The sequence below is a fragment of the Barbus barbus genome, assembly GCF_936440315.1.
Source record: "Barbus barbus genome assembly, chromosome: 15".
NCBI classification, from domain to species: domain Eukaryota; kingdom Metazoa; phylum Chordata; class Actinopteri; order Cypriniformes; family Cyprinidae; genus Barbus; species Barbus barbus.
The window spans coordinates 17,394,646-17,418,923 of record NC_136743.1 but is presented as its reverse complement, the minus strand read 5'-3'; the positions used below and the strand labels follow the sequence as shown (position 1 = coordinate 17,418,923).

Sequence of the window (24,278 nt, the reverse complement as noted above, 5' to 3'; positions counted from 1 at the left end):
AGCATGACAATGCTCCCAAACACACCGCCCGGGCAACGAAGGAGTGGCTTCGTAAGAAGCATTTCAAGGTCCTGGAGTGGCCTAGGCAGTCTCCAGATCTCAACCCCATAGAAAATCTTTGGAGGGAGTTGAAAGTCCGTGTTGCCCAGCGACAGCCCCAAAACATCACTGCTCTAGAGGAGATCTGCATGGAGGAATGGGCCAAAATACCAGCAACAGTGTGTGAAAACCTTGTGAAGACTTACTGAAAACGTTTGACCTCTGTCTTTGCCAACAAAGGGTATATAACAAAGTATTGAGATTAACTTTTGTTATTGACCAAATACTTATTTTCCACCTTAATTTGCAAATAAATTCTTTAAAAATCCTACAATGTGATTTCCTGGATTCTTTCCCCCCATTCCGTCTCTCATAGTTGAAGTGTACCTATGATGAAAATTACAGGCCTCTCTCATCTTTTTAAGTGGGAGAACTTGCACAATTGGTGGCTGACTAAATACTTTTTTGCCCAACTGTATATATATTATAAGGCCTCTGACACTAGGTTGCTCTATTCTTTTTCTATTCTATCTATTTTCTTTTAATTATATAATAATAAAAAAAACTTGCTACGTGTACTAGGTTTAGCAGGCTGAGACTTGTTATACCACTTGTGTATCATTGCTCCATTGTTCATTTTGATTGTTTCCATTGTCCTCATATGTAAGTCGCTTTGGATAAAAGTGTCTGCTACATGACTACACATATATATATATAAACTATAACATGAGTGTTGATTTATAAGACACAGACCAATACCATGCAGAGATACCATATCAGACAAAATACCACGCATGGAGCTGCATACCAGTTAAAAATGTTAATCACTCTCTCCAGTCATTTTCCACTTATAAGACATTTGAAAGCCCTGGGCTTGATGCAAAGGATTTTGTAATCTCAAAAAAATAATCAAACCAAAATTATGTCATTGTATGTGACTGTTTTAATGTTCAAGGGATAGTTCACCCAAAAAGGACAATTTTGTCATCATTTACTCACCCGCATGTTGTTTCAAAATTTATGAGTTTATTTCTTATGTTTAACATAAAAGAAGATATTTTGAAGAATGTTGGTAATCAACCAGTTGATGGTCCCCATTGACTTCCATAGTATATCTTTCCCTACTAAAATCAATGGGGACCAACAACTGTTTGGTTCTTCAAAATATTTTATTTTGTGTTCAACATAAGAAATAAACTCATAAATTTTGAAACAACATGCGGGTGAGTAAATGATGACAAAATGTTCATTTTTGTGTGAACTATTCGTTTAAGAGAAGCCAAACCTCTGCAGAGGTGGACAGTAATGAAGTACATTTACTTGATTACTGTACTTAAGTACAATTTTTGAGTATCTGTAATTTTAGCATTATTTTTTTAAGGAAACTTATGACTTTAACTTCACTATATTTGAAAACAATCATCATAATTTTTTTGGTCAACTCAAGCCACGTTCACACTACACGACTTTGCATGTCGGTAGATCGCTGTGCTGTTCAGACTACATGACTTGATTGTATGTCTTTAAGTCGTTGTGGTGTTCACACTATACGTGACTCTATATAAATGATCCGCAACCAGAGGTTACTGTCACAATCCTTCATAAATCATTTGGTAGTCAAGAAACACTTCTGATTATAAATCTAAAATCTAAAAATGAGAATTAACGCAATGGTGGATCAATTGTCACAGCACACGATACAATATGAGCAATTAATAAAAAGCAGCACTAAACATGCTACATTAACAGTAGTTGTGCTCCTGCCTTTCCTTTAACTGTCCTGCTGATGGCAGCAGACACATTTACACCGTGTGACATGCCTGCCACTGTCAGAGAAATGAAATGTAGGACAAGGGGCATTGAGTTTGTTCAGCTGTGCTCCTCTGATTTTCAGATTTTAAAACCTACATACCTGTCTACATGATTATGCCATGAGTCACGGACATGCAGTGGACTTATAATAGTTTGCATACTTGAATGACAGTTTAATGATCCATTTAATTTCCTAAATTTGTCTTGTGATGACAGACTTAGCAGACAAATGACAGACAAACCTGCAAAACCATCCCAACGCAGGATGGTTCAGCGAGCAGTGTCCCATAATATAATGACATCCAGGAGAACTGCAAGGTTTTAACAATTTAGGGAGTCTAATGGTAAAATGTAAAGATTCAATCATTGGTAAACATTTTAAGCTTGTGCTGTATCTGAATATTGGGGAAAATCTCTCTTAATAGTGGTTACAGTACTGTGTGTTTGGATTGTGTGGTCAGTACCAGCTTGATCATTATAAAAACATTAGTTACAGTCCCATAAATTAAAGTGAAAAGTGAAAAGTGACTTGACATATGGCCAAGTATGGTGACCCATACTCAGAATTCATGTTCTGCATTTAACCCATCCAATGTGCACACACACAGCAGTGAACTGGGTAAGGACATTGGGTTGTTTTAACCCAATTTTGGGTTGAAAATTGGTCTCGATCATAACCCAGCGGTGCTGGGTTGGGAACGCGGACGTGAAAGAGAGCACGCACTTCACGTTAACACCAATAAGACTTTTGTCTGTCTTTAGAACACAAATGAATATATTTTTAATTTTCTCTCATAATTTTTTGTTAATCCATTGAGAGTCTAGATAATCGGTATTTTCAAGCTTCATAAATACAGTTATTGTTGAAGTAATCCATTCCAATGTTTGTATATGAATAAACCTTAAATTATATGATAGCGAACATGTCTGTTCAGAAGAAAATATTGGTCTCCCAGACTTGCAATGGAGGACAAAAATTAAGAGAATATAAAATATATTTATTTGTGTTCCAAAAATTTGCAGAGTTTGTATGGGTCTGAAACAACATGGGGGAGAGTAAATTATGACCATTTTCATTTTTTGGTGAACTAACCCTTTAAAGACCAGCCCTCCATGTACATGAAAATTTGTGAGGTATGTGAATGTCATGTCTGTTTTAATGTTTCAGTAAAGAAGTAGCTTTCTGAAAGCAATATATTTATTTTTAAAATATTACATGCCCTCACACTAGTGCTGCCATTATACCATGTGGTAGACAGAGAAATTAAACATCTACACAAAGTGGATGAAATTATAAAACAGACTATTTACCTATCCTTCCTGATGTGGCTGCACCTCTATCTGAAAATTGATAATTTAATGAAATGTTTTCTGTTTTCAAATGTTTTTCTCTTTTTAGGCCACTGATGAAGAACAGGCGGTGACTGGGATGAATGCTGGTCAAAGAGGAGAATGACATTTCCCCCAAACTGATGCAACAGTGGTTTTAAAGGAGGACGCTGCCCTGGATGCTGTGCTGATGGGGCTTCTTCATGACTACATCAATAATGCTAAAGAGATCATGACAGTGATGCATGATCTGTATTCATGGACTATGAAACAAACTGTAAGTGTATAATTTGTAAAAACAAAATGTTAAATGTGTTGTTTAGTAGAAGTGGAGTTTACACGCTGTCATTCATACACATGCTCACATTCTTTCACACACATGCATCTGTTGAATGTTATAATATCAGTGTTAATGTTATGGTTTATTTGTGTACTGTCATGCCAGATAGTTTGTAAAGGACTTAACTATTAACTAATTGTACAATTATTGTATAAGTGTTTTTGTATATTTTTATGCAATATATAAAATTTACCAAAAAAGTCCAATTTGATCAGAAGTTATATTCAACAAACGTTCAATGCTTCATTTATAAACTCTGTAGCTGTTAATGCCATACTTTTCTGCATTTCTTCTTACATGCATGTTACTTTTGGACTGTTTTCTAACAGTCAAAAATATTTACCTTTAATAAATATTTACCTTTTGAAAGTCATTCTTTGTGTGATTTTAAAATGAACAAGATTCATAGGTTTAATGCCTAGCTCTATTTGGGATCATTTTAGCCTAGCAATGTAGTCATTTTAAACCATAAAAAGCAACCCAGCATGCTGGGTTAAACATAATAACCCACTTACTGTAAAGTGTTACCAAACATCAAGGAGCAAGGATACTCAATGTGGGAAAGATTATTTCTGTTTACAAATTACATTAAATAAATAAATACATAGATACATAAATAATCAGTAGCCTGACATAATCTTATAACCACATTTTAGTCACACAAATAAAAAATAATCTTGACAAGAAAGAACCTTAGATGAAGTGTTTCTTTCTTTTTTATTTTTATTAATCACTAGTTGTATTAAAAACAGAAAAAAAAAAAAAAACACTTTTTTGCCATTACCTGATAATTAATATGCAATCTTGTAAAAATCCATAAAAACAACCTTTAATCCGATTCGAACACAGCCTGAATAAATCGTTGTAAAAGTGAGCTTATTTCTACTGTTGTGTATAAAAGCTGTGTCTGTCTGTGGTGGTATTTAGATTAAATTGTCTTTTGAATTGTTCTCTTCGGCTCTTCTGTGAAGTTCGTTTATATGGTTGCTTACGGTAAAAGGGGCAGGATCAAGCTCACATGTGCTGTGGGCCGTAATTGACATGGCCGCGGAATCTCCCTCTGACTGAGCGCTGGTGGAGCAGACTGGAGCAGGGATTGCCAAAGTTGTGTCTGGGGTGAAAGTGGAGCTCTGGAGTTTCTTTCAAGATCATTTTATTGCAGCGAGGTGAGTTTTTCTTATCGCTTATAAGTGCTATCTTTTGCCGCAGTTCGCGTGATTCCCAGTTAAACAATTAAAATATGTTCCTAACGGAAAGTTGCGTTGCGTTCATTTTTGTGTCTGGGATGGCGGTGACGCCGGGAGTCTGGGTTAGTTGGCCAAACAGGAGAAGAGACGGAAAACTTCATGCGCCACAGGAAAACTGGCACTTTTGCATGGATTCTTTTTCAGAAAGCGTTATTTACCCAAAGATGCTCAAAACTCGTCGTGCAACTTTCTAATGACGGGCGCAGTTTACTAGAAAATACACAGTTTGACTTCTGCGTCGCTGAATTCCAACTTTGGAATTTTGGTGAGTTTGTGATGTTCTATTTAGCGCGTTTTATACATTTTATAAAAACGCTACACTTTAGCTTTATTAGTCTTATCAAATTGTTTAAGTGACATTTATTTGGGATGCTGAGTCTTCCAGGTGTCTTTCCTTAGCGAAAATAATGTTCCAAAGCAGGCGGTTGCTTGAATAATGTCGAATAATATTTGGCAAAGATTTCGGGAATGATGATTTATGTGAAGGTGGTCAACTCCATCATGCCCTAGTATTCCAGACAGCCTATTCTTCAACAGCTGTGTCTGTTTATGGAGGAAAACATTGTGTACTGTTGTCGTTGTTCTGTCATATATTGTGCAGAAAGTATCTTCACTTGATACTTGTTTGTTTTTCTTTATTTTTATTGTTTTGGTTTAATGCAACGCCGTGCATCGTTTTCCCAAACGTCAGAAAGTACTGATTGCTCCTTCGTGCTGGGAATTAAAGCACACTAATTAGCAGCTCTGGAAAAAGACTTTTAAAGGTCGCTTTTAATCTCTTGGATGATGTTGTTGGTCACCGAAATAACGCTTTAAGATAGTTTGTACCATACGAGTTCTGCTCTTGCCTGGATCCAGAGGGCTTATTGGAGAGAGAGAAGCATGAGAGGAGAAATGGGATCTGCAGAAAATGACGTCATGTTTAAGTTCTCCAGCTGAGTGAGGGATTTCATAACTTTTTCTAAAAATGTAAATTATTGCACTGGGGCAGAAAAAAGAATCAATGTTTTACTTAAAAAAGAAATTGCTGCAGAAAAATAAGATGTTGCATTCCTCTGCTCCTTATCATCTTGCATCTACAAACTTTCTCAACCAGGGACTGGGGCCAATAGGTGAACTTCTGAGGAGGCCACAAATGTTTTAAAAGAAGCTATATTAAACAATTAAATACTGGTACAATATTCTGTATGCATCTCATTTCTCTCTTTTTTTTTTTTTGCATAGAGGAATTTTCCCAATACTTCCCATGGAGTCATACACAATATCCTCTCTTAAAATTAATTTGTTCTGACCTGCTTGGTTTTGGTCCTCTTACAGCAATCCTGCATTTTCATTTCTTTAAATTTGTGAGCCTTTTTTTTTTTTTTTAATTCCACACAAAGGTGAAATTTGTTTCAGTATTGTCAAAAAATAATTTTTTTTTGTTTTCTGTAAGAGCCATAAATTAAATCTATAAATAAAACATTGGGTTGTTTCATTTTATGCTTGCATTATGCAACACTCTGGAATGCTTGTTTCTGATTGGTCAGTCGCAGCATTCAACATGCATATTTCTGAATAATACCCGTTTCCCATGGCAACACTCTACAACCACTTTGGAAACCTATATTACCTCCAAAGCTGTTCTAATATTGTGTCTAAGTCTCTACAAGTATATATAACAATTTAAAGTTAAATCAGTTTTAATATTAATCGATTTTCAAAATAGCTATTTTTGCAAAAGAAACCCTTCAATAATCCATGTCTTGGTTTATTTTACGATAGTGACCACGTGCCTGTACAGTATACTATAGAAAAATTTCAAAAGTGACCAAAGATTGGCTGTTGAATGTTACATATACATTGAAGTCTTTGGAGTCAAAAAAGTTAAGAATCATTGTTCAAAAGTATGCACTAACTAGGAAAATGTGCAAAAAAAAAAGAGCAGTACAACTGTAGTTTTCCATGGACCCACAATCAGCATTTATCTGAGACACTTTCAAAATAAAATATCTGTATTATTTTTTAGCCAGTATCTGATGGATCGGCTTCGACAGCTATTGTTTCATCAGTCTAGGTGCTGTGCTGAGAGAGATGGCATGGGGAGTTAAACTTGCTGATTGGACATAGCTGCAGGAATGTACTCTTCCTTTGAGGTCATGGGGTTGTACCTGGTGAGCTGGAGGTCTGTTTCCCAAGGGGCACCTCAAATACTGCACATACACTCATACCCTCCCCCCTACAGTTCCCCATCATCCTGGGAGCAGCTCTGTGCTTTGATGTGTGCTGATGTTATGCAGTGCAGCGTGATAAAAATCTGTTGTGATTGTTCCTAATTGCAGCGGACAGTCCACCTTCTTGAAGACATTTCCTGATTTTCTCTGACTGGTGCCCTTTGAAACAACTCTTAGTCACACTTATTGGCTAGTAGACTTTGTAAATTTCGATTTGTTCCATCTTGTGCAGGTTCAGAGAGTTCTTCTAGGAATGACTTTTCCTATTTGGTACTTTGTCTACATAACATCCAGTGAACTCAATGTCCTTCATCTGCTGTATATTTATTTTGGAAAAAATATGAGTAGAAAAGCAGTGATGGTTTTGGTCAGCGAAGTCACATGATCTTATCATTAGACTCTCAAGTGCGCTATTTTCCCTTGACCTCATTAGGAAGAGAAAGCCAGCGTCTTTCTAACTGTTAAGCAAGACAGAACAAGTTTGTATCTGTGCTTTAACCATTAGCGCTTGGGAAATATGCATGCGGTGATGATATGGCCGTCAGCTGGTCCATGAATCAGGATCCTGCTGCTCATCTTGAATCAGTCAACCACGGCTACATATAGCGTCATTCAGTGGAGCTAAAAGCAGGGTTCTGCATAACAGTATTCATTGTGCTATTGTTTTCATGCATGTCTAGTTTGCGCTCTTCGCATCTTCTCGTTGCATGTTTGTTTGGCACAGTGGTGCTATGTTTGCATGCCAGACTTCTCTGTCTTCTTGGTGATTTACTCTATTGTTGACAGTTAATTTAGAAGATAAAAAAGGCATAACAACTCCATTTCCCACCGTTTTCTCTAGACAGTTGCCTCTCCACCCAACTGTACACCCGTCACTTTAGGCAGCATTGTAAGTGACAAGCTGCAGTATGCTGTTGCTGGATGCCAGAACATACTTTCTTATTTAGACTGCTTTGTTTAACATCTCTTGCAGCAACCAACTAGGGTTGAAAAGAATTGACTAGTTGATGTAGATTTTAGATATTTTTATCTTAACATGTTGACAGGATATTGTGCTTTAGTTGTCAGACAGTAAAAACTCCAGACCAATGTCTTTTCCCATTGTGTGCAATATTTTGCATATTTTTTTGGCTTGTCTCATCACAACTGTTTTGCTTTTAAAAGTAATGTTTACATAAAAGAGAACGTTGCCATTATGTACTCACTCCAATAGTTGTTCCAACCCTGTATGACTTTATACAATGTTTAAAGGTGTTTTGGACCCTTAAGGTGCATCAAATTTACAGTTGCTTGGTGAAATTCTGCAGACGGATTCCAGTCATTCCAATCGGAAATGTTCCCCATGCAGATTTCACTCATTTTCAAGTTGCTCGTGTAAATTCTCTGCACTGACCAACAGAAAGCTGCTTGGTTTGAAAGTTACTTCTGTGTGAGCTGTTTTTACATCTCTAAGCTATTAACAATAGACAATCAAGCTTTTTTGTCCATGATTTTCACTGAAAAATCACTAATGTGACTGCATCTTCATTGTAAGTTATTATTTGATCAAAAATAGTTCCAACATTCTTTAAAATGTCCCTCTTTGTGTTCCACAAATGGAAGTCATACAGATTTGAAATGACATGAGTTTGAGAAATTGAAGCCAATTATTCGTTTATCGAAAGAGAAATTAATTTTGTGAGACTGATTACAAAAAAAAAGTTCTATAAGCTAAAATGCATTGACCTGTTTTCAGGCAGTCTGATATTATAACATTGAGTTGTAAAAACATATGGAAACTGTTGTATTCCATTGCTCTACTTGCATGTTTTACAAGGCAAGAACGCAGCTTGGTTTATCTCTTGTTTTTCAGTTGATGGAGAGGGTCAGATGTTGCAGCTCACTCCATGACACTGATTCCTGACATGCATACACTCCATCATGCCAATGCATTATTCAAATGACCAGGCTTGCACATTTAGCTAAAAGCACAGCGGAAAAACACTCAGTGTTTGGTCAGGTGGCCTCTGGTGTATGTTCGTGCTTGCATTAGCATTCAGAGTGCAGAGACGGCCGTTATTAGCTGGACGATGGAAACTTCAGATGCGGCAGCAGCTCATTAATGACACTTTTAGCCAGCACGCATGTGCAATGCGAACCTGGCAGAGGATGCATTTGTTGTGGTGTAGTAGTCTGCAGTACACTGTGGCTGATCCCATCTCAAGCTGCTCTGTGCAAACACATGTCAGCAGTGCCACTGCGCATATATTTGTAGTCCCAGACTTCCTGTTTTCTTATGCCACCCCCCTACCAGCAGGACCTTAGACCAACACCTCCCACAATCCTTCCATCTCACCAGGTCTTGTTAACCCATCCCCCTCCTCAAGCACTCCCCCTTATATTGTGTGTGAAATCTGGAGGCCTGATGGAAGATGAGGAATTTCACCCTTTGACCTCTGAGAGCGAGGAGGGGTGGACGGGGGCTATCCATTCTTACTGCGCAGATCTTCTTTCAGCCTGGTGAATTTTTCCAGCTAATTCATATTATTCTTTTGGATTAGTACCGCTGATCTCTCTTTGTTCGATAGCTATGTTTTGGATGTGTGAAGTTACCAAAATAAAGTAAACAGAGTGGTCATGGGAATGGCAGCCATTGCTGCGAGGCCAGTGGCATCCCAGGTGGCACTGAAGGAATGTGTCAATGTTGAATTTTCGCTTTCTACAGCATTCCAGAGTCAACATGGGGTGAAAAGGCTGCTCCTTAACATTCCTGTTGGGGACTGGCAGTTTTTTTTTTTTATTACAATAAATTATTTACCAGTAATTTAGTTTTGTGTTCCTGTTTCTCGCACGTACCGATAATCACCAGTAAACGACTGATGTTAAAATGATATATTGTCTAAATTAAAGATAAAGAACAAATGAATTAACGAATGAGTTTTAAATGTTGTATTTACATAAACATTGCATTTATCGGTGGATATGACATTTTATTCATTTAGAAGACTGTTTAAAAAAAAGGTAATCTAAAAATTAAAAGGCTAAGAATAGTACATTTAGAAATCTGTAAAATATGGATTTCATATATGTATGTAACACTTATTATATATATATTACTTATAATATTATATTGCACTGATATAAAACCATAGGTGATTGTTTTTACATAATAGTATTGTAAAATAAAGTGTTTTACGTAAAATATTATTTTTACATTGTATTAATTTATTTGAAAATGTAGTTATTTTTAAGGGAATTTAACATCCACCAGGGAATATTTAAAAAAGCTTGCTTATTACTAGCATATTGGCTGTTTATTAGTACTTATAAAGCACATAATTCCTTATTCTGCATGACCATATTCTACATCCCTTAACCCTATCCCATAGCTAACCATAACTATTACAACAATTACTTTACTTATTATCAATAAACAGCAAATTAGGAGTTTAATGAGGGAGAAGTCTTAGTTAATGGTGAATATGTGGTTCCTAATATAAAGTGTTACCAAAAACTTTAATATCAGACGATAATTGATGTGGTACTGATATATGCATCCCTTATTTAATATTGTAAACTAAGGAGCTTAGTTGATGCCAGTACCTTTCTCTCAGTGACTGACACTTGTCTAAAATTTTGTCTGCAAGCAAATGGCCAGATATGTTCCTTGTATGGAAGCTGAGTCTGCTGTAATGGTATTTTAGGTGTGTGAGGTGAAGTTGAGGAGCAGGGCTATGTTTGAGTTTTTTAAGGGTGTCTGCAGATGCTGAGCCACACAGGGCTGGCTGTGTTTTGGCGGCTAGCTGTTCTTTCCCCCAAATGACCCGGTGAGGAGCAACGGACGGGTTTCTGTTTAAAGGCATTGTGTGCAGCGAGGAGGAAGTGGTTATGTTTGTTTAAACTGAGCTGCCCTCTTTGAGCGTGTTTAGCCATGTGGGACAAATGAGCAAAATCTGTCCCCCAATTTCAACAACCCCCCCACCCCATTCCCTGTGTCTTCTTCCGACTGAATTCATCACACCCTGTTCGCTTGGAGGCTGGGGGAGCCCTGACTGTTGGCCTGGGCGTAAAATTCGACCGTTCCAAAGTGTTGAGTCATTCAGCATTCCAGGACCATAAAATGCCCATCCAAATGTGGACGAAAGTGGCCACTTCCACATTGAAATGCAAACTTGTCTGGAAGATTGTATGGGGACATTTGTGGTTTATGGATTGCTATCTTGAAAATACTTATTAAACACTTATTTAAGAAATATTTGATTCTCAGTAGGGATGCCTTTTGCCGATATTCGATATGCCGATATTTTTCAACTCATTTTGGCTGATACCGATACATTTCCTTTTGTTTGGAAACAACACCAAATCTTTCCTGTGCAGAAATTATGAGCAAAATATTTTTAATTTTGGTTAGTTTTTAACAAGAACTTATTTATTAGAATTAAAAAATAAGGTTAAATAAGTTTTTTTAACAGTACATTGAAGCTTTGAAAATAACTATAAATAAACTATATCAATAACTGCACCCCCCCCCCCCCCCAAAATGCAATGTTAACCTTAACATTTTATTTTAAGATTTAACATTTGTAGGTGGTCTAAAACAAAAGTGTTGTAAAAATTCTGAAAATCTTTTAGAGCTCATGATTTATTTAAAAAACGAAACGTATTACACAATGCATGAATCAGTATATATAAAATTATTTAATTTCCAAGTGTCATGTTAGTGATTTTTTTTTTCCATGTAAGCTATAGCTTCTGACCTTTTAAATCAAAACATACTCATTATTTTATGACATCGATTACTGCTTTATTTAATCAGAAAAAGTCTAAATGTTATTTATGTAGGCTATTTTACTTTTAATTTAATTAGAAGTAGGGCAACAGCGCCCCTACAGATTAAAACTCCTTACGGAACGGGCGTTAGGACCCAGGGGAGGCTGTTGCTGCTGCTGCCCCTGCACGTGCGATCAACCAAACACGAATATGCTTTCACAGATTAAATGCAGCAATCCAAAACAGTCAATCTAATCCTCATTCAGACAAAACTTTGCTTCAAGAATGAGCCACACTGCTGACATGATCTAATCACTAGCACACCCTGAGCACATGTGAGTTAATGTATTTCTCTTATCTAGACATATCGGCATAATTTTTCATATCAGGCCGATGCCGATATTTACATTGAAAGCCATTACCGGCCATCGGCCGATTCCGATATCAGTCCGATGATATTGTGCATCCCTAATTCTCAGTTTATTCTGAGTTTTTATTTTTGTGGCTTGTAATGGGAAGAGAAGGATGAATGTGTTTTCTTGAGAAAAGAGCTAATTGCTTAAAAATGGCGCCTGTGTGAGTGCAATCCCAACCTTTGTAGAAACACTTCTCCCTTAATACATTTGCTATGGCTGGGAATTCCTGATTTGTTCAGATTCTAATTCACAATCTTTTGATTCGATTATAATTTTGATTCAGTTACTTCATTTGGGTAGACTGATTTCACTTACAGTGTCCATTTTGCTAACATATGAAATAAATTCTCTCTCAGTTAAGACGATAAATTATATTTGAATCAGACTTATTCAAACCAGTAACTCGTCTTTATGAATTATTCTTTTAAAGGGCCATTTTATGAGTCATTCATTTTGGGAATATGGCTACACTCATCCTGCTGTATGTTTTTGCTTTCCTTAAAAGCATCGGTTCATAAGAGTTGTTTGTATGTGGAACAAACTCAAATGATCGCATTGCATTTTTTCATGCAGCTCTCGAGGACAGCTCAGTAGAAAGCCATTTCTTGCTTTAGAATTTTCATCAAAATAAAGCTTTCTATATAAATAATGTTATGTTCTAGTTTAGAATCACAGACCTAGATAATTCAGTTGTAGTTCAGTTTCGTCTTGGATGCTTCTGGACTACAATTGGCCTCAACGTTGTCCACTTTCGATGTAAGACAGAGATGATGCACGGCATATATTTCATATTTTAAATATTCAGTCATGCAATTGGTTGTATATTTGGACAGATGTAGACCATAGTCTGACTTTGTAAAATCCCACTGTTGCTCCGTTATAGCTGCACATGTGAATGTACTGACTCCTGTGGTTTCATGTACTGATCTCTCTCAGACTGAACTCCTTTTCTAAGTTTAAAAAAAAGAGAAGGAAAAAATTTGAAGCACAGCCATGGGTATGGAGTGAGTCATTTTCATGTGTTTGTGGGAGTTAGGCTGCTTCCTCTCAGCTTGGTCTAAACACAAGTTCAGTGTGCCAAACAAAAGCTCAGGAAAGTTGAGATCTGTGAGCTGTGTGGTGACCTGGCTGTGTACACTCTTAGTAGCGAGGTGCATATTGGAGGTATTTTAGACATTACTGTTTTTTTCCTGTTTGTGGACAGACTGAGTCACCAACAAGTCTAGACCATCCCACTACAAGAGCCACTGTAGAAATTAATCCTTTGTCACACAAACAGCATTCTTCACTTTAAATCTGGTTATAAGAGGTTATTTCTTCAGAGTCGCATTTATTTACTTTAGAAATGGAAATTTGAGTTTGAAACGTCACACATAGAGGGATAGTTCACCCAAAAATGACATTTCTGGCATCATGTCTGTCTCACTCCTTTGCAATTCTTATGCAATGACTGTTTTGTCTGTGGAACAAAAAAATAATATTTTTTAGACTAACTATATGGTTAAGATTAGGATTTGGCTTGGTTTACTTGCATGTAATTATGCATAATTTATTTTTATTATAATATAAGTACATGTAATGTGTTACACGTACACCTTAAAAAAACACCTTAAAAAAGTGCTACTTTTTGTTTGTGTGAACTATCTTTAAAGTCTCAAATAATGTACTATTATAGTATTTGTCGATATTTTGAATGATCTTTTGATTTTTATATTTTCAGTTTATTAAGTTTTAGTAATTTTATGTGCATTTGTCATTTTTGGATTTTTTATTTATTTATTTCTATTTGGCTCTATTTTTATTTTAGTAATTTAAGTGCTTCAGCTTATTTATTTCAGTTAGCTGCTAAGGCAACATATATAATATAACTATTTGATGAAATTTTTCATTTTATTTCATTAATTTTAATTCGGTTTCGGCTATGTATCTGTAGTTGTAGTTTTTAATCGACAATAACAACTGTGTATAATTGACTTGTGATTTGATTTGTGAATAACAAAATGAATTGTTCTTTGACTAACTTAAAGTATAGAAGTGAGTAAAAATGATTACCCAATAGTTGAGACTTGGACCCCACCTCAAAGACTTGTGAAAATGTCTGACGCCCATAAGTATATTCTATTATTATGAACCTTTCCAAGTGATCATTATCACATTGTTAAATTACATCAAAACTGTGACATTGCAGTTCAGTAACAGTGTGCTGTGTAGGCAGACAGGCAGATGTGCTTGTGTTGCTCTGTGGGAAAGTGTTTCTGCAGAAATAAGACAGCCTCTTCCCTCCTCTCTGTCCTCCTGCATTAACAGCTACGTGGCAGTCGCACGTCGGTCAGGGACTTGGAATGAATTTTTCTGCCTCCTGGACTCCTGCCTAGTCCACATCCAGATGGTTGGATGAGTTTTCTCTCTCTCCTGCTCTCTTTGGCAGTGTCAGGCTGCTTTGCTCTCATTGCTGCTGAAAGATAGACTGACTGTTTCATCTTTTCAACTTTTTTTATTAAAATATCACTATAGAGTTCCTGTCCTTCCTGACTCTGAAATCTTCGTTTATAACAATCTGACCAGTGACCTTTTGCTCATTTGGGACTTTTTGAGTACTAGTTCCACATCTTGTTGCTTTAGTTTGGCATTATCTCTTCTCTAATGGCTTTTGAAAATGGCTTTGAACTTGGCATCTTTTTTTGTTGAGCAACTTGAGGCATAAAAACTTCAAATATTAATAAATCAAGCCCCCCCAGTGGTTGCTTGCCAATATGTGACATGCCAAGATCTTTCATATTTAATCAAATAAATATGGTAAAGTGGACAAACAAAGCTTTTAATTGTTTTTGTGCATAAAATCACTTCATGTGGCTGTTTTCAATGTTAAAGTCCCATTTACACCAAGAGCTATAAAGTTTCATAATCATTGTGGAAACATAATTGTCCTATTTCTATGAGAATAGGAAAGGTCACTCCACATCTAGGGCCCTATGATTTCCATGATGCAGAAAGAGCGGATGGAATCACAGAATCCAGTCATAAAAACAGAATTTACTGTACAACGCAAAATGTCACAGAATTTGCCTAATTTGGGATGGATAAATCAGGAGTAGATCATTACACTTAAATCAAAATGTGATATGGACTCTGTATATTAAGCCGCAAAAATACTGTTTAAGTTGTGCATGTTCTGAATCTGAGTGAATGAATGATGCAGATGTGCGATTTCGTTTACACCTACTGAAGCGTGTGACGCTCGCGGTGTTTTTAGCCTCTGCCTCCTCAATATGAGAAATTTTCAGGGCCTTAAAAATCTTTATAAAATGTAATTAATAAAATTTAATTAAACTATTAAACAGAATCTAGAAAAATTAAAATGGGAAAAAAAAGGAAAATGGAATCCAGACAAATTTAAATCGGAAAAAAGCTGAATTTTGAGAAAAAAAAAAAAACGAAATAAAACAGAATTTGGAAAAAAGTGAAAGTGATTTCATAGGGCCCTACACATCTAATTATAAAGACAGAGGAACGATATCATTGGAATCACTTTCAGAATAATTTTTTTCTATCTGATGAACGATAAAAACATTGACAGCCAATAAGAATCGACCTGATCTTAATAAAGAGCTTGAGCAGCGACAACATTATTGCGGTGTGTGCTTATAATTATCCATTGGTGTGGACACCAATATAGTTATTGTTATGATTATCTTTATAGTTATCGTTCTTGGTGTGAACAAACCTTAACTCAATGCTAGTCTACTGAAAACTCAAGGTGAAGTATTTTCTATTTAGTTAAAGGAACTATTGGCAGACTGAGTAAAGATACTTGAGCAATAAATACACCTCAAGGAGAAATACGTCATCTACGTCTGTTACCTCATTAGAGACTGGAGCTACTTTTCACCCTTGTGGTTTTAGGAAGCCAGTTTAGTTTAGTCTGAAATGGTCTGAGGTAACCGTTGGTGATAATGATGCTGTATGGTTGGCAGGAAGAATGAGAAGGAACGTGTACAATTGGTCAATGCCTGTCTTCCTGCCAAAGTTGCCTCAAAGCATAGTTAGGCTTAAGTTCCCAAGGCCTGTCTGATTTCCCTCTGAAAGAATGGCATTGTTCAGGCGTTCATGGCCTCATTTTCATATAATGGCTATAGGCCAAACTTTTCCAGAGGAGATTTTTCCTTTCACGTAAAGGCAAGTTGCCTGGCACATGGACTTTAAACCATGATGTGGGTTCGTTTGGCAGAGCTTCACTGTGTGGATGCTGGACTCTGACTTCAGGTTTGTCCTTGCAACCATCAAATGTGAGGTTCCTTGATCAGATCACAAACCTATTAACCTAACTAATGTAGGCTCCTTAGCAAGACTTCAGAGAGCTGTAAAATGGATTTGAATTGTTGTGAGGCCCTTGAGACCCCCAAAACAAATACAGTCTAGAATCCAGTTGGCTAATTTGTACAATAACCGGGATCAAATTTATTATGGGATTGGCAGAAATCATGATCAGCCTGGTGACACTGAACGCCAGTCTCATGCCTACACAAGAGCCTGGGGTTTTTATGACCTCAGAGGAATGTATAAACAGGGCAAATTCCAACACATGAAGAATTGTAAATGTTAAAAAGGTCTTTTATCATAGATTTGGTTTGTAATGCTGGCATTGAAACTCAACATTTCAATGCAGATGCTAAAAAAAAAACCTTGAAGTGTTTGATAGTGACAAGGTAAGTCGAATTATTACAAGCTGGAAATTTGAAATCATTGGTGTTGCTGTGCCAGAACTAGGCAAAGTACTCTGCTCTGAAGAAATTCCTTGAACAAAGGAGTGTTTGGAGGCAGAAGGGAGATGTCGGGGGTGGGGGAAACTCTTGAATGACGTGCTGTGGAGCGAGTCCTCTCCTCAACTGAAAAAGAGAGACCAGTGTTGTTGCCGTCTGCACCACCCATAATGCCCACTGTGTGTTTCTATACATGTTGATTATTTTGATAACCTTTTGGGAATGAAGCTAATGTAACAGCATCTTTTCTTCCTCTTGAGTTTCCAATTAGATTTTTATCTCACAAATTCCAAACACAAACCAGGTTCATTTGACTAGCCGATCTTGAACTGCACCTGCAGAGGAAAAATCTGACTGGACAGTTGGCAGCTGGTCTTTTCCAACAAATACCTGATCCTTAATGCAATGAAGGTTTGTTACATATGTGTAACAGTAGCTGCCTATTACATCTACATAATTACAAACTGTAATTACAGGCTGTTCCGTAACTTAGTTACATGGTAACTACATTTTCTTACTCTGTATTATGACACCTTAAAATAGTGTTACCTTTTATTTTATATAACATTTGTACTTAAGTATGTACTTAAATATAGCTACTAATTTTACAAAGAAGAGAAATATGTTGTACTAATGTACTGTGGTATATTATTATTATTATTATTATTATTATTGTTATTAAGCTTAAATATTGTAAGCTAGTAAATATTTCTTTATTCACTTTCACAAGTTGAGCTTTTATATTGTTGGAAAACTGGAGTATTTTAATAGTTTTCGGTAACACTTTATTTTAAGATGTCCTTGTTACACATTACATGTACTCAATATTATAATAACAATAAATTATGCATAATTGCATGCAAGTAACCCTAAGCCAAACCCTAATCCTAACCACACAGTGAAAACATGTAGTTAATTCATATTACTCCGTACTTTAAATGTATAATTACACTGTAACAAAGACACCTTAAAATAAAGTTTAACCCAGTTTTCCACTCATTTCTGCTCTAAATTTTCACACAAGAACAAATGTAATAAACAGAGACAAACTAATTAAAAATATTATATATCACAGTAAAGGCCTACCTAAGTGAAGCGGTAGTCATTGGTTATATAAGGGACACACAAAGCAGTGAGCCAGGACAGGAACACCTGCCCCTGACAATATACTGTGTCACATACAGTTCAAAGTGGTTTAAGAACTGTATGTTTAACCTGGTGGTCCTGAACTTGTCAGTAAGCCCTGGAGCAACCTGTCATAGTGTTTGCACACAACTGTCACTGTGATGGCTTGTACACATCGCATTGTAGACTTGTAAGCAGGAGTGAACTGTCTGATTCTTTGCTAATCTATTAGATATGGGGTTGTTGCATCACTCGGCCAGGTGGGAGCTGACTCAATGCTAAAGCAAGTGAAGGTAAATATTTTGTTCGATAATGTTGGGTTACATGATCATGTTGCTTTCCAGCTGACAAAATAGATGGCTAAATCCTTAAGTTTTTGAAGGTGTGTGTGCATGAGGTGTAATGGCAGTTCACACATTCTTTTACCATCTGCAGAGTCCAGATGTGTAAGGGGGTCACGAGGATGGAAACTCATGCCAAAAGCGAAAAGCCATTCTGGCTTCGTATTACTGTAAAAGCTGACCCAATCTGGTTCTAATCCAGCATGTAACCACGTCTGTCACTGAAGTCAGATGTAATGAGAATAAGGTGAGGGAGGTTCTGTCAGATGGACTGTGAGAGCAGCACTGTTGTTTGTGCTTTGGGATTTTGCACGCAGCATCTGCTCCGCTTGTTTACCGGAAGAACTGTGTGGAACCTTCTCTGCTGATGTTCCAAAACAGCTGGCCATAGTGGCCCTCCCAACAAAAACTGCAGTAAAAAAATCTCAGCGTTTGTGTGTGTGGAATTGGCGCACACCGAAAACCCAAAAGGCTCATGTGCAGTTTGCCTAGTTTCTCTAATTTGAGGCTGAATCAATGCCCAGACTTGTTGCAAGCTCACTTTCCTGACCACTACCATGGGAGTGAGCCATGCTCCGAGGAGACCTTTGCAACGTTGCGGCCTGGTCCAGACGCACTGACTCCTCTATCACATGGGAAATGATGCACGATGCAGATCGAGCCAACTTGATCGCTTTCCCACAAAGCTGAGGTTCAACTGCATGATCTCAAATGCCCGTTGCCCCATTGGCCGTTGTGACTGGGTGATTATGCATAGAAGTGTTGTGCGCTCTGCTGACAGGGTGTAAATAATGCCCTGGCGCTGTCTTGCTTCTGTAATAGCTTTCAAAGCAGCTGTCGAATGCTCTCATTCACTCTACCGTGCCAACCTCACCCTTACTCTCTCAACACACAGCAAACTCCTCTCTCACTCACTTAATGGAATATTCTGGGTTCAATAGAAGTTAAGCTGAATCAAAACACTTGTGTGTAATATCGATTACCACAATAATAATAATAATAATTTGGCACCTGAGGTTGAAGTTAAGCTCTTACAATGGTTGTAAATTGCCTAATATTTGTTTTTGTCAATCTTATGATGATTTTACAGTCTAAAGAGAGAGTTAACCTGTTGTCACACCCAGGCTCATTCGAAATACATGCCTCTAAATACATTTCTGCAACACCATTATTATGTACCTTACTGCATGTTTCGTGGCAGTTTCCAAATCATCCAGTGAGTGGAACTGAAACGTGGGTTCAATACTTTACCCTGGCTCATTTTTGTTATGTTGATATAGGCACGTATTGTTGTGTTTGTATTGCATTTCTTCAGGTACGTATTTTGATGGTTCATAATTCAAATATCCGAGGAGTGTCGCTAAAAGTTAATGCTTTATCATGTTTAAAATATATCCCCTTAAAATGCATTTGCTGATGCAGCTGTGCCATTTTAACTTCCTTACTCGGATTTGAGCTGTTTGGTTGTACCGTAGTTTCACGGGGTTCGTACTGGAGCTCTTCATCGCTCAAGTGGAAAGCCGTATCGCGCAAGCTACCGAGCCAAACTACTGAATCAGAAAACTCATGCATATGAAGCTATATATGTAACGACACGTTCAATCAGTTTTCAAATCTTGCAGCATGTTAAAATTTTTAATTCATAACATAATATTCTCCAAGTAATTATGCGAAAATTTGGCTTTATTAATCGAAACAGTGGACCTGCAAATCATACTTTATGTGAAAAAGAATAAAAGTTGTCGGAGTTTTACTGCCTCTCGTTTCAACTGGAAACTGCAGCGATTCGTATGTGTAAGTATGTTTTTTTGAGTTTCGCAGAAATGTAGGTAGAGGCACGTATTTCCAATGAGCCCATGTTGCGTTGTCATCATTTGCTTACCCTCATATTCCAAACCTGTACGAGATATTTTAAAGAACAGTTGCTGCTACCCATTGACTATATAGGAAGAAAAAATACTATTGAAGTCATGTTGTGAATATGAGGTTAAAAAAATTAAGTATACATGGAAGAATCATTGTCTAAGATTTATAGCATGCATTTATAAAATTAATATGATGAATTTTAATTTTGCTCTCCTTTTGTTTTTCTCTGTTTCAATGTCAATTATTTGCACTGGTCCTGGAAGCATTGCTGCAAAAACTGAATGTTGTGTGCTACTTGGGATATTGGCTTCTCATGCTTGTACTTGGGTCCCCTGACAAATTTTTTTTTTTCCCATAAGCAAACCTCAGCTGCCATCTTTTTGGCCTCTTTAATGGATTTAAGTCCATGCACCTCCAGAAATGTGGATCCACCTACTCAAAACAAGCCACGTCTCCTTTGGCATTGTTTTCATGGACCAGTTGCTGGGGCAGAAGCTGCTGCCAGCTGATGTTCCACCAGTTCGGAGGAGAGCACGTTCTCTCCAAAAATATGCCTTTGAAAACTTTTGGGAACATTGGCTTGGTTGCCTTCATGAGGCTGGAGGAATTTTTCTACTGCTTCAGTGTGGTTGATTTGGAATGTGAACATCAGTTTTTGATTAGGGCTAAGAGACTGACAGGGTTTGAGATTTTAGGTTTTGTTTTCCCGGGATAACGGCATGGAAGAGAGACAGTGATGACTCTTGTGCATCCATTTCATGGTGGTGGTGGAGAGAAACTTGTAGTGTTAGAAGAAAAAAAACTAAAGAAAAATGCTGAGACTTCTATTTGTCAGGGCCAGGTCTGGACACGTCAGAACTCAAGAACTTGGGATATTTTTGTGCAAATGACTGGTATTCGCTGGAAGCCAGGTGAGGGATGTCTGCTGTGAGGTGTTACTGTGGAGTGAGAAGGTCTTTCATTGAAACGTCAGTTGCATCCATGATTGCCTCATGTGCCATTTCGTTTGCATGCTGCTTCTCCACTCTGCTCTTATTAAGGGCTCTTGAGCTGCTCTTGTGTTCAATCAGCCTTATAAAAACGCTCGTGTCCCAGGCTGGCTCCATGCACAGGGAAGCCTTTGTTCCTGACAACTCCCCAGTGCAAAAAACTAAGTCTGTCAGACAGACAGGTCTCCTCTCTTCAGGTTTACGAGTCAAGTGTCCCTCAGTCTTGTTTATCTGAAGTGGCGTACGTGCCGCTAGCATTGTCAAAACATGGTGAGATGAGGTCTTGGGTAATTATTGACAGCGCTCTTGTGATTATTAACAGAACAAAACTTCAATGGCTGTTTGATTCGCCTTAGAGATAGGACATTAAAATGTTTGCTAAATCGTAGAGAGCAAGTCAGATAATGCTTGAGGCTGTATGAACTCTCAAAGAAACAGTGACGCCAGTGAGGGTCTCTTCACTCAGCCATGAATGCAAAGTGTTTGGGTCAGTGGCATAAAATGCTAATAAATAAATGCATAAATAAACTAATAGTAAATTAGCTAAATAATATATGTTTTTTTAAGTTATAAATATTATTTTTCTTTTATATAATAGATTTTTTTTCATCAAAATACATTTAAATTATATAATTCATTTTATTATTGTTATTATTATTAAATTTTTATTATTCAATTATTATTACTAGTGTTTAATTGCAAAGTTTTTCTGAAGCAGTGTTTCCAAAAAGGTTTTCTGAACAAAATATTTAATTTATTAAAATTATTATAATAGTAAGTTTTCATAGGTTTTTCTGAAAAATATTGGTAATTTAATGTTATATATTTAATTACATTGAGGATGATAATGCTACTACAATTTCTACTAATGATTTGCAATGTTGTAAAAATATTAAAATATATATGAATATATACGAAAAGTTGTTGAATATTTATCCATAATTGAAAAAAAAAGCTTTAATACAGAAATTAATGTTCTTAATAGAAGAGATGTAAATGTGTGTAAAATCTGCATTGTTTTTAAAATGTATTTTAAAATAAATTTAAAAGACAAATTGGAGAAAAGGAGGGTCATTGATTCGTTTGCAGGTGGCTGAGAGAAGTCATCAGGAGTGCACCAGGAAGCCTCCCGTCGTTTTGCCATCAGGTGCAAAGCTTCTATTTGTCCCGCCCCGGCAATAAAAACAGTGAGGATGAATGTCCTTGTACACCACCCCCCCCCCCCCCCCCCTTTAAAGTGTGGATATAAAAATCCTCTACATCCTTCCCGCCTCAACTCTCCTCCCCCATGCATCCCATTTCTAGCAAAACCTTGCCCTGGGGCTACAGCTTTTCCAGGACGGAGACCAGTCAAGACATGACTTAGCAGCGGGGGGAGGTCTTTTGTTTTTATGTACTGGAGAGAAGCTTTAGCGGAGAGGAATTCCTCTGCATAAACGGCATGTCATTACTTCAATTACAGGGAACGGATAGACTCTGCTCCACTCCACTCAGTGTGGGCCGCCCCAAAATAAACCCTCAGATAGTCTCTCTTTGTCACTCTCTCATATGAAGTAAACTGTTCTGTGTGTGGCACGTAGACTGCATCCATGCTGAGCAGTTTTTGTGGGCAGGTAGGCACGCTGAACACGCACCTTTCGGTGCATTATGCAGGTATGCACGTGTCTGCCCTCAGCGTCTGAACCTGTTGAACTCTCTGGCTCGGTCTGAATGGGTGCACTCATTTAGCTCCTGAGACCTTATTACACATCTCCATTGCTGCATAACTGAGCCTCTGTGTAACTCTGTGTAAGCTAACAGAAGTCTCCTGCATTCCTCCCAACCCCCTACACCCGCCCTCGCCCCACCTCACCCAGAGCTGCCGGCACAAAGGTGCTCCACTCTGGGGCCAGGCTTTCTGCTCCCCTCTTTTCAGTACCTATTGTTGGATGCAGGGAGCTTAATGGGAGACGTGCGAGAGCTGGTTTCCCACCATATTCGAGTACCGTCCTGACTGCCAGAAGAGATGTGGCCAGACTAAGGTTGAGCTGGGGGAAGGTTTGCACAGGTGCCTCTGTTAATGAGCTGTTGGCTGTTTTAGGACATCATGGTGGTTGATTGACTAGTTTACATTAGATTTTTTGCAGATGCTTTTGTGATTTTAGTGATTGTAGGCTACAGTTGAGGTATAGAATGCTACAATTACAATTTTCAGTAACAATTTAGAATAGGGAACTGTTAAGCATTTACCCTCGATAAACTGCTAATTTGCTGCCATTTAATGTAAGGTAGTTGTTAAGCTTAGGTATGGGGTAGGGTTAAGGATCTAGAATATGGACATTCAGAATAACACTTTAATATGTGCTTTATAAGTTCTAATGAACAGCCAATATGCTAGTAATATGCTTGCTAATAAGCAACTAGTTAATAGTGGGAATTGGAACAAATTGTTACCCAATTTCCCTTTGGAAACCAAATGTCCGTTTTGTGCTTAAGTTTTGGCAGTATATTCAAATTCTAAAGTGTGAATGTGCAAGTTTTTATTTATTTATTTATTTTTTATTTTAATTGTTTAAAAAAAAAAAAAACAATGTATTGAATTGACCAAACATGACAGTAAAGATTTATATTTAAAATAAATGCTGCTTTTTTAGCTTTATATTCAAAGAATCCTGAACAAAACTGTATAATTGTAATTGATAATGATATAATGTTATCAATTTGTTTCACCATGACTTGTTTACTGTTTTTTTTTTTTTTTTTTTTAAATCAAATAATAAAGCATGAGAATGAAAGACAATTTTACTGTGACAATAAAAACATTATATTGTATGTAGGGTTGAGAATCAAAGTACTTAACTATTTCTGATCCATATCAGTTCATCAATTATTGTCATATTATCCATATTTCGTTCTCTTAAGAATAAATATTTTAGGGGAAAATGAAATGCAGTTTCATTGCCAAATGATACCATTTACAAAATTTTAAACGTTTTAGCCTTAATTTGTTTTTTAGATTCCTTCACATCGCTGTGATGCGCATTTAGATGCTGCAGGTTTGAGTCTGGACTGC

The 24,278-nt window shown here is 37.1% G+C and overlaps 1 protein-coding gene across 1 annotated transcript in view; it reads left to right on the top strand.

Moving 5' to 3' along the window:
- Positions 1-4,582: 4,582 nt before the first annotated feature.
- The window catches only part of LOC306881302 (fibronectin type III domain-containing protein 3B-like), a 156,676-nt gene continuing 136,980 nt past the window's right edge, over positions 4,583-24,278 (top strand). The window contains 1 exon segment of the mRNA XM_079435320.1: positions 4,583-4,686. The gene's annotated coding sequence lies outside the window, so the exon portion shown is untranslated.